Consider the following 11833-nt stretch of genomic DNA (forward strand, 5'->3'; position numbering starts at 1 on the left):
TGTGTCTTTTCAAATTAGAGTTCCCTCTGGATATATACCCAGGAGTGGGATTGCTGGATCGTATGGTTAACTCTATTTTTAATTTTTTGGGGAATCTCCATACTGTTTTCCATAATGGCTGCACCAAACTACATTCCCACCAGCAGTGAACTAGGCACTTTTCACGCTTTGTACAAAGGTCTGTAGGGGCTGCAGTCCCTTCTCTGCTGTTCATGTTTCCCTTTTGGTTTTCTGTGATCCCTTTGTTCTGAACACTGATTCCAGGTACGTGAATTACCCTGACTGTACTAATCACTTCACTATGTATATCAAATCATCACGTGGTACATCTTAAATACGTACAATTTTTATTTTTAATAAATGGTGCTAGAAACCTAGGGGGGAATATCCTATCATAACATCTTGCTTCATCCCATGTAGGCTCTCTGAGGGGGTCCAGGGTGTGTTTTCTCTCCCATCTTCTCCAGCTCGACTAAGATGGTGCCAGCAAGACCTCCCCTGCAGGCTCCCCTGCAGGCTCCCCCAGCCTGGATGCTAGGGAGTGCTGCCTGGGTGGGAGACATGTTGGCAGCTCAGCTCAACCCAGCTTGGGCTGTACATTAGTCTTACTGATGTGTACTTGACAGTCTGTTCATTATGTTCCACCTCAAAGTCTGGGCTCCTTCCTGTTTTCCTAACTCTCCAGCTCCCAAGTTATACTGAAACTTCACTGGATTGGTTGGGACCATAGCCCTCTATTTCACTGGCCTTTCTCCTTAGTGCCTACCCTGATTTTGAGCAGTCTTTATCTCTTTACCTACTGCCCACTCTGCCCTCTGGATTGGCCCTTGGTGGCTGTGAAGGATCAGATTATAGTTCAGCAAATATTTATTACCTTACCCCCTGCCCCTAAGGAGATATATACTTCCCAGTCCCTGGATTTGGGGGTTGGCCATGTGACTTCTTTAGCCAAAGGGATATTGGCTGGCATCACCTAAGCAGGGGTCTTAAGTGTACTTGCATGGTCTGGCTTCCCTCTGGAGCTCCTATGATAACCATGAGAAGAACATGCACTGAGTAGTTACTGCCCTTTTAACCTGGGCCCAAGAACATAGAGCAGACTTGCCCCCAACGTACAGCTTGGAAGCAAGGCCAGCCAACCTGCAGCCTGATAGTCATTTGAGATACCACTGTTCTTCAGAATCCATCTGCATGTGAAAAAATGCTTGTGGTTGTAAGACACTGTGTTTTGAGATAGTTTGTTACATAGCATTATTGTGTCACTAGCTGACTGATACACAGACTAGGATGCTAGCATTAAACTTTGTTCCACAGGCCACACCTATATTAAGAACAACTTTATGGATTACTTTTCCCAGCCCCAATCTCAATTCCATTCCTCTCCATCAACACATGTTCCTGGTGGTGTCCCAGTCTGTCATGTGCCTAATCCCACCTGAGGTGTATAACTCAGCCAATATACTCAGTGGCCAAAATATACCAGTACTGGAATCTCCAAAAGTAATCAAGCATTCTGCAATGTAAGTATAAGCACAAGGATGTAGAAACACAATGCATCTAAGTGAATGATCAGGCACGCACCTTCAGACAGAAGACACAGGAAAGAGACTTTAGTTGAAAAGCCTTGAAGGCTGCTTATGTAATATTCTCATGACTTTGGAAGGTAGAGGTATAATTATTTCATTATGTTTTCCTGTGAAGTGTGAAAACTCTCTTTACCAATCCTCTTAAATTAGTTAAATATAATATTCAGCGAGACAGGAGACAGAGCAATGTTAATTGAAAGTGGAGAGGTGTTTATAGGTTGATGCGGTGCAGCCAACTGTGACTAAAATTAATGTTTGGGGGTTCCTGCAGTCGCCTGATACCCTCAAGTTTATTCTATATTTCCAATAGCAGCTCCTGGCACCCAGAGAGTCTTGCTTAATGTGTCACAATTCCAGCATGCCTTGAAGAAGAGTTCTTTGAATTGGGTCAAAGAAGATGTGATTTTAATTACATTCCATTTGTAAGTTTTTGCCTGATGAGGTGTTGAGAACAATGGGGGAATTTTTTAAAAAATTCTTCTCACTCTGAATTGATTGTTGATAAAAATCATCACTGAAGCCTGTCTCTGGTCTTACCTTGGAGTCTCTCAAGGTTGGGGTTGCAACGTCTTCTAAAACAAACCACGGTTAGACACTTCGAGGTTATAGTAGGTGAAATGGCGGGATATTAGGAGACAAAGACTAGTCAAAGAGTTTAATTCTACCTCTGTTGTCTTTCAAATGCAGTGTCAAGTTATCTCTGTACAGTTCTTGCTTGAAAGTGGGTTCTTCAACTGTCTGACCGGTCCTAGATTCCACTGTTTATTTGGTCAATGGAGCAAATTTCAGTAGAGTAACCCAAGACCCCCTGGCTGAGCCTGTCTGACTGACCGTGACCAGTGGCCACACCAAAAGAGGGAGCAGACGTGTTCTGATCCCTTTCTTTACTTCCCTTAGGGCAGAAATGGCGGGACCATGCTGGCATCTAATCACATCTTCCTTTATGTTTTAGAACAACCTAGGGTATGCTTGTAACTATTCTGTGAAACAGTCTAGCAGGTTTGGTTTAAACAAAAAATAACTTTTAACAAGAAATGGAGGGATGATTGGGTTTTCTTCCCTTCATTAATTTGCTCCTTACATTTTGGAAGGGAAACAGAGTATAGCTTACTTAGGAACAATAGGTAATAACAATAATGGTTAGTTACTACCTTTCATTTCCCATAAGGACTGTTACACAATCGTATCCTTGGGTCCAAAGTTGAGGTGGGATCTTTTCCTAAAAGACGCTATGACCACATCTCTCTAGCTTTTCAATGGCCATGGTTTTATAGTTGGATCAAATGGGAACTTTCCTCAGGGCATGTCTTAGACATGCTAATATTCGTGTGGGTTTCACTGAAGCACTGAAATTCAGGACATCTCTTTGGCCAAATGCCTACTTTGGAAGACTCTGCATTGTTAAGGCTCAGGAATCCACCTGAGGCTACATTTAATTCATTGAGGAGTTTGGTTCTTCATAAAGAGCTATCTCCTTGCAGAAGCCTTCTTTAACCACTCAACCTAAAATAGCTTCTGCCCTACCACTTTTGGTCACATTGTTTTATTAATTTCATGACTGTATACACGTATGGTCTTCATTCATCTATTTGATTGTTTTGGCTTCACTAGTATATAAACTCCATGAGATCAGGGTCCTTTCTGTCTTATTCGCTGATTTCTCCCTAGTACCTGGAAGGGTGTTGGCACATAGTGGGTGTTTGATTAAACTTTGTTGAAATAAAGAATTGATGGCTAAGTGAACTTGAGGTCCTCCTGTGTGGACCACTTCCAAATTATCTCTTCTGCAAATAGAAATCATTTTCTTTTGTCTATGCCCAAACATCTCTGTTTCTCTCAACTTTCCATGGTCTACAACTCTTCTTTACTTTGGTTGTACCTTTCTAGAAGACTCAGTTTTGTTGATGCCCTATGTTAAAGTGTGTACCCAGACCAGCATACATATTTCAGGATGAGGATGACTAGATTGTTGACTGAGAGATTCTGATTAGGGAAATGAGATAAAAGAGAGATGAATTTCGATAGGAAAAATATTGGGGGCAAACAGATAGATTCTAGAAAGGTCTTGAAATGAAGACCAATGCAGCAGGGATTCACATTTGAGGTGTTTCGGACAGTCCATTGGTGGAAGAATCATGCTAAAATATCCAGATCTGGGACAGCGAGGTGTCCCAGGCTCTGGGAGGGTGACCCAAAGGAGGTGAAGGCTGGACTATCACAGAGTCCAGTAATGGATGACAGGGACTCCAACCCCACTGTTTGCAATTAATTTAGAAACAGATTTCCCATTGATAGAGAGAAAAGCATAGGAATTCTTCTTTTTTCCATAAGCCAGTCCCAAAGCCTTATTAAAAATTTCCCCTCCATCCCCAAACAAGTTTCTCTTGATTCAAGAGTCTTGGGTGGTAGACCCTTACCAACACTCCTTTGGAAAACCCACTTCACTCAAGTGAATGAATCAAGCAGGACTGCCCCTGAGAAACAAGCAGGGTACAGGCTCGTAGCACTCTAGTCGATATGGACATACCTGTTCCTCTGTCGATTTCTCCGTCCATCCTAGAGTGCCCAGGTGACCTGGTTCGGGGTGAGGCTCCCTTCACTGACCTGGGACTCTCAGGTACTGCCTTGTGGGCAGGGTGCAGGCTGGATCTGCTCCATTTCTCAGCAGAGCAGCCATTTGTAAAGCTCAGTTCCATATTTTGGCCAACACTTCCCCAACTTCACCCTTGAGTTCTTTGAAAACCCTTGGGTGGATGCCATCCAGGCCTGAGATTTATCTCCATCTGGTTTGTACGTTCCTGCAGGTTAGATTGAGTGCCTCAAATCCACGTGCCCCAAGAGACAAGGAGGCAGGACGTGTCTCTTAACACCTTCCTGGTTCCTCCCACACAATCGCAAATGATCTTGAAATCATCAATAAAAAAAAAAAAAGTCTCCAACAGCAAGATTAAGAATTCCCCTACCATCGGCTTCTTGTCCTTGTGTATTCAGAGAATGCCCTGAGATCTTTTAAAGGCCTCCTCACATCATCTTTTGAGCTACTTAATGCTGGGTAGGATCTTGGCTGTGCCCTGATGTGAAAGGAGATGCCCTTTGTCTTCAGTACCTCTGCGACTGAGGTCCACGGATTCACTGGTGGTGATGGCAGTGGGGATTTCCAAAATCCTTTAAAAATCACCTCTAAGCTCCAAGATTCGAGGCCCTGTTTCTAATGTATTGCTCCTAAATCCTGCCTCCATTTGGACCTAGACATCGGATAAACATGGAGTGTTCTAAAGGATATTAGAGAGGTGTGGGGGGACCCAAATCACAAATAGACACAGGGGTGGGAACTTGAGATTGTGAAACAAAGAGGCAAATTAGGGGAATGGTAAATCTCTGTTCTTTTTTTTTTAACTTTCATTTATTTAATTTTTTAATGTATGTTTTTATTGAAGTATAGTCAGTTTACAGTGTTGTGTCAATTTCTGGTGCACAGCATAATGCTTCAGTCACACATGAGCATACATATATTCGTTTTCATATTCTTTTTTCACCATAAGTTGCTGCAAGGTATTGAATATAGTTCCCTGTGCTATACAATATGAACTTGCTGCTTATCTGTTTTATATATATTAGTTAGTATCTGCAAATCTTGAACTCCCAATTTGTCCCTTCCCACCCTCTTCCCGATAAATCTCTGTTCTTTAAATTTCATTGCTAGCTCCTGGGATGAATTTTATGGCAATGACCCTGGTCAAAGGAGAGGGAAAGTACTACCTAGACTTTTGCATGGCACACGCCAAGTGCTTCTGTGTGTGTGTGTGTGTGTGTGTGTGTGTGCGCGCGCGTGCGCGCTTAGTGTTTGAAACCAGCCCTGAAGACCCCGTGCATGGAATAAGCAGACCTGCAGAATCTATGCCCAACATTCATTTCCAGTTTTATCCGCCCTCACCTCATCCTCTCCCTGTACCTTCACGCTGAGATGCATCTACACTCAATGTCCAGGACATCTAACAGCCCTTCAAGTCCCCCTGTGCGTGCAAGCCGCCTCCTCTGCCCTGGGTCCTTCTCTCCCGGCTACTCTGAAGGGTCCCACTCATCTGCTGGGGTCCAGCTCTGGGAAGACTTAGCGCATCTCCCTTTCCCGGTGTCTCCTCCGTTCTTATCAAGTCCACCTCATATGTTATTTAGTGGGTTAGATTATAATGGCCTCTTAAATATAATTGTTACTCTGCAAGGGAGTGATGGCCCTAGAGGTTTGGATGTTGGGCAAAAAGGAGTAATTTCCCTTCTGGGCTGCCTGGCTCTCATCTCTTACCTCATTAGGTTCTTCGGCCCCGGCCAGCTGCAGTCCTCAACACCTTCTCCTGCAGGCTCAGCCCTGCCCAGTTCCTGAGCCAGGCTGCCCGAGCAAGGGGTCCCATCTGGGGACAGGCCACTAGATGGAGTCTTGTTACCACAGAGCTGCTTCCATGGGAGCCCGGTCTCTGTGTGCCCAGGATCAGCACCTCTGTCTACCTCTGGGCTCGAGTCTCTTTGTCCCTCTTGGCTCTGCCTTGTCTGCTGTCCTGACACCTGCCTAGAAGGAGCCCCACCCCTCCTCCCCCACTTAAAGCTTTAGCCCTGCTCCCAAGCCTAGCCCCAGAACGCCGTCTGGAGTCCTCCTGCGGATGAATGAACTACCCTGTGCCACACTCCCTGTGCCCTCTGGCTCAGCAGATCCGCTTAGGCCTGGCCTCGCTACCCCTACACAGGCAGCCTTACGTCTGAGCCGAGTTCTGCTGCCTGGAAGCAGCCTCGCAGACCCAGACTGAGTAGCGGGGAAACCGAGGCATCCAAGGGCAAGCTGTTGCCAGGATGGGCGTGCGAGTCAGGAAGATCCGGGGTCAAGTCCCACTGCATCATTTCCTAGCCATGTGACCTCGGGAAAGCTCTCTGAGCCTCAATTTGGTCACGCGGAGAATGGGGATAACAGCTCATGGGTTCGAGGTAAGGATTAAAGGAGTCAAGATTCTCAGTGCAGCACGCCAGCCTTGAGCAAGACGTCAAAATCGGGAGCTGCTGCTGCTGCTGCTGCTGCTGTCAGTGTTGGCCAGTCCCCTCGGGCCGTTGCTCCCAGTAGGGTCAGCCTCTCAACCTTGTTGGTTTGCCCATTTCTCGTCTATCTTTTCTGATGCTTATCCATCCCCTTCTCCTTGGATCATAGCTTCTGACTTAGAACGTGCCTTGTGACTTTGAGGGCCCCAGGTCCATCGTAGCCAGGGGTGCCTCGGTGGAGAAGGCACACAGATCCACCGGTGGGCTCAGGGCCGGTGGCATCTCGCACACAGAGCTGCCAGGATCCAGCCGCAGCACCAACACACTCATATCTCCTTGTATCTCCAATGCTGCTTCTCGGGTGTTGCGACAGGGAAAATTCAAGGTCAGAATAAACAAACACATAAAATCAATTTTACCTTGGGAACTAGCTCCTTTACAGAGCGGCTGTCTGATACTCAGCTCCTTCACTCCGGCTCAGCTCGGGGTGGTGCTTCGGGGAATGTTGCCCCCAGGATCTTTTCAGAGGAACACAGGAGTGTGTGTGTGTGTCTGTGTGGGTGTCTGTGTGGGTGTGTCTGTGTGTGTGTCTGTGTCTGTGTGGGTGTGTCCGTGTGTCTGTGTATGGGTGGAGGGGAAGTCGTTGATGTTTTCTCTCCCTGCTGTCTTGCTGTCAGCCTCCTCCTGTGTTTTTTCTTTTTCTTTTCTCTTCTCCCCTCCCCTCTGATTTTCTAAGAGACTGTCTCTCCATTCCCCTCTGTCACCCTATTTCTGTTTCCTCTCCCCTCGACCCCGTTTCTCTCTCCTCTCCCCCGCTCTCTGTCCTCCTCTTCACCCAGAATCTCTCCTGCCCTTTTCTCCCTCCTTCACTTTCCTCACTGCCCTCCCTGTCTCCTGGTCTCTGCCATCGTCTGTCTCCCTAGGATGGTAGTGCTTCGTCATCAGACAATTCTGACTAGGTTTTCTCTTCCCTCAAAATGCAGGAGCCCGGGCTGTCCTCTGACCAAGGTGGGGGCTACCCAGGCTGCTTTCTCCGCTGAGCAACTCAGCTGAGGAACCGCTGCTTTTGTGTGAGGTGGCCGCATGGATGGAGGAGGCAGAGGGATGGGCGAGACCGCAAGGGCATCAGTCTGCCTGGGCTCTCAGGGCGCGGTGGACCTGAGTGTGGCTCCTGCTCTTTTCTAGTGCTGCCTTATGCAAGTCCCCGCCTGCGCTAAGCGTCTGTCTCCTTACCTGTGAGATGGAGCCATAGTCCCTACCTTAGGGTATTTCAAAAATGAGAATTCCAGGAAATCATGCACGACAAGTTCCCGGAACAGTGCCTGATGACTGGTAGGAGCTCAATAAGTATTTGTTGCATGAATGAATGAACAAATTAATGACAGACTTCATACAGAACCTGGCGTGTGGTTAAGTGCCCTGCGGATCGTTCATATCAGCTAAGGGAGAACCAGACGGGGCGCTTTGTTGTCAGACTTGGCCAGGCTGGGTAAAGGTGGAAGTGGGGCTGGGGCTGGGGTGCAGACCCCTGCCTGCTTTGTGGTCATGGTCATGGGCAGGGGAGCAAGCAGCTTCCCCTGTATCTGCTTCTACGATCTTACCCCCACGCTGGCTTCATTGCAGCGTGTGCCCACCAGGAGCAAAGCTGATACAGGAGACCAGGAATGAGTGCAGTTTCTGAGACGTTATGTTTTCCTTCCTGTGGTACCCTGAAAGTCGACCTGCCTCCTGAAACTGAAATGAACTTTTGCTCCAAGGAAGAGGTAAGGCTGTCCAGATTTTGAGATCCATTGAATTTTTTCAAATGAGTCAGTTCACCTGTGGCATCTTAACATGCTCATCTGTAAGACAGGATTATTTGTTACGACTCGCCCTCCAGGAAATCCTATTAAAATGGCAATGTGTTATAGTGTAATATCTGCCCGTGGCACATGACTCTGATGGTCTTTATTTTTTTTTAATTGTAGATTTTTCTGTTTCACTGGCTGGAGCTCTCTATATGCGTAGGGGAGGAGGGCGACCAACAGTCAGTTAAACTCCTAACGGAGGACATTTTCTTTAAGACATTCACTGGCAAGGATTTCCATCAAAATTAAACACGGTTTGAAAATTGAAAAAATATATATATACACACACACACGTATATACTACATGTTATATATGTGTGTATGTATATACATGTGTATGTATGTGTTTATACGTGTATACATATGTTTATATATGCACATATAGTGTGTAAATGTGTGTGTACATGTATGTGCATGTATGCGTGTGTAGATGTGTATGATGTGCATATATATGCACACATGTATATGTGTGTATATACATGTATGTGTGTGTATATATGCATGTATATAGATGTGTATATATGTGTATGGTATGTATTGTGTATATATACATGTCTGTTTTCATAATATTTAGGAATTTTACTTTATTTGGGAGCAAAAAATCTTTATGAAACTCCATCTTTCCAAAGGCCGTTTCCCCTCTGGAAGCAGAGGAAAGCCCGCTGGCCCTTTCTAAGGACTCCAGCCCAGCCTAACTGCAGCCCTCCAGGAGGGAACGAGGCACAGCGGGAGAAGTCAATTTCACATCCAGGCCTGACACCGAACACACATGTGTCCTGAGTTGCATCCTCTGAACTGGCGCCGACTGGGAGCTTCTTAGGAATAAAACCTTGTTCCAGCCCCGCCCCTTTCTTGACCTGATAGAAGAAATCAGAGGGGATCTGGGTTCCCTATGTGAAATACTCATCACTGTCTTGTTTGGGGACTGGCACGGGTCCTCTCACATTTAGAGGCTAAAAGCTGACCCCTCTTGACTGCAGCTGGATGGAAGGCCGGCTGGCCAGTTGCTCAGCATGCTTCCTCTGTCTCTTGCTTGGACCACTCATCTGTTCCCACTCTCTTTGTGGCTTCTCAGCCCTGGTGCTTTTGGAAAATACCCAAACCCAGATCCCACCACTTGACTCAATCTCTAGGGGTGAGTACCAGGAATCGGCATTTTAAAACTCCCCCCAGATGATGGTGATGTAATCCAGGCCAAGAACCACTGATTTAAAATGAGGCTTAAGTTGGGAGTTTGAGATTTGCAGATTCTAACTTCTATCTATCTATCTATCTATCTATCTATCTATCTATCTATCTATCTATCTATCTATATTAGATAAACAACAAGCTCATACTGTATAGCACAGGGAACTATATTCAATATCTTGTAGTAACCTATGATTAAAAAAGAATATGAAAATGAATATAGGTATGTTCCTATATGACTGAAGCACTGTGCTGTACACCAGAAATTGACACAACATTGTAAACTGACTAAACTTCAATAAAAATATATTTAAAAAATAAATAAAATAAAACACGGCTTAATTCCAGCCCAGGCCTAGCCCTCAAAGCTAGCAGACCCCTAATGCTGCCCAAACCCCCACCAGCAGTGCCCTCTGGCTCCCTCCCTGTGTCCTGTCCCTTGTTTCTCCCTCCCCGTCACCTTTTCCTGTCCCCACACTGCTCCAGACACTGTCCACTCCCTCCCTCTCCACTCTCAGGGCTGGTCAGCTTTGGACTAAATTGTTGAACTTTGGCCTCATTTCTGCTGCAGCGCATAAAACAGGACTTTTGCCTGCCCAGCCTGCTTCCATGGTGGGACTCGGACTTTGACAAAACCTTCCCCCTGTTTCGCTGGTAAAGAAAAACAAAGTTCTGTCATAATATGAAATCACTGGGCTCCTGAGGGAGCATCAGCTCAGGCCCAGAAGGGTGGAGCCTCTGTCTGTGTGTTCCTGGTCCTCCCTCTGCAGCCAAGCCCCACACCCTACACCCCACCCAAGAACGGTCCTCACAGCGTGTGTACCTGTTCTATGGCTAACTTGATTCTGCTCAAGCGTATCTATTTTTGAAAAAAAAAAAAAGGAAGTAAATAATTCACAAACTTGGATGCTCTGCTACTAGAAGCAACTTACTAGCAGTAACAATGCCAGCTATTGTGGACTAGGCATTCAATACGTGGCAGGTGCTGCGAGGAACGTCTTGAGTCATTGCATGATGGTGTGGGCTCATTTCATCCCCCAGCGGCCCCAGGAAGGGGTCCTCTTGCCCTGCACATTTGCAGAGGAGGAAGCTAAGGTTCGGAGTGGTCAGAGTCTCACAGGTGGACCAGGGCAGAGCTGGGATCCAAATTCTTATTTTCTGATGCTAAATTCCAAATTTGTAACATACTCTCACACCACATGGTAAGATGGGTGACACCAGTGTGTTGTGAAACAATAGCTGTGTTGTGGCTCCCCAGAGAAACAGCACCGGTAGGATAGATACAGGTAGAAATAGAAATAGATATAGATCTAGAAATGAAACTAGACATCTTATAGTTCGGTGCAGCCATTATGGAAAACAGTGTGGAGATTCCTTAAAAAACTAAAAACAGACTTACCATATAATCCATCCCACTCCTGGGCATATATCCAGAAGGAACCCTACATCAAAAAGACACCTGCACCCCAATGTTCACAGCAGCACTGTTTACAATAGACAAGACATGGAGACAGCCCAAATGTCTGTCAATAGATGACTGGATAAAGAAGTGGTGGGGTGTATATGTGTGTGTGTGTGTGTGTGTGTGTGTGTGTGTGTGTGTGTGTGTGCGCGCGCGCGCGCGCGCGCATGCGCGCGCTATTCATCCATAAAAAAGGAATGAAATAATGCCATTTGCTGCCACATGGATGGACCTGGAGACCATCATTCTAAGTGAAGTCAGCCAGAAAGAGAAAGAAAAATACCATATGATATCACTCATCTGTGGAATCTAAAAAAAGACGAAAATGAACTTATTTACAAAATAGAAACAGACTCACAGACATAGAAAACAAACTCATCGTTGCCAGGGGAGAAAAGGGTAGGAAGGGATAAATTGGGAGTTCAAGATTTGTAGATACTAACTACTGTATATATAGTAGATAAACAAGTTTCTACTGTAAAGCACAGGGAACTCCATTCAATATCTTGTAGTAATTTAGAATGGAAAAAAATATGAAAAGAAATATTTGTATACATATGTATGACTGAAACATTATGCTGTACACCAGAAATTGACACAATATGGTAAACTGACTATACTTCAATTTAAAAAATGAAAAGAAAGCTACCTATGGAAAAACAAAAGCTAGACACCTTTCTCTCAACAAAGATTTATTATAAGGTATTGGCTCACCTGATTATGGAGGCTGA

General features: G+C 45.6%; 1 long non-coding RNA gene across 1 annotated transcript; it reads left to right on the forward strand.

The window, feature by feature from the left end:
• Window positions 1–7809: 7809 nt before the first annotated feature.
• LOC116657568 lies at window positions 7810–9746 on the forward strand. Its single transcript, XR_004312716.1, has 3 exons — window positions 7810–7937; window positions 8229–8368; window positions 9082–9746. It is a non-coding gene; the product is annotated as an uncharacterized LOC116657568 (long non-coding RNA).
• Window positions 9747–11833: the final 2087 nt, after the last annotated feature.

This window comes from Camelus ferus, chromosome 18 (assembly GCF_009834535.1).
Source record: "Camelus ferus isolate YT-003-E chromosome 18, BCGSAC_Cfer_1.0, whole genome shotgun sequence".
Taxonomy (NCBI): Eukaryota; Metazoa; Chordata; class Mammalia; order Artiodactyla; family Camelidae; genus Camelus; species Camelus ferus.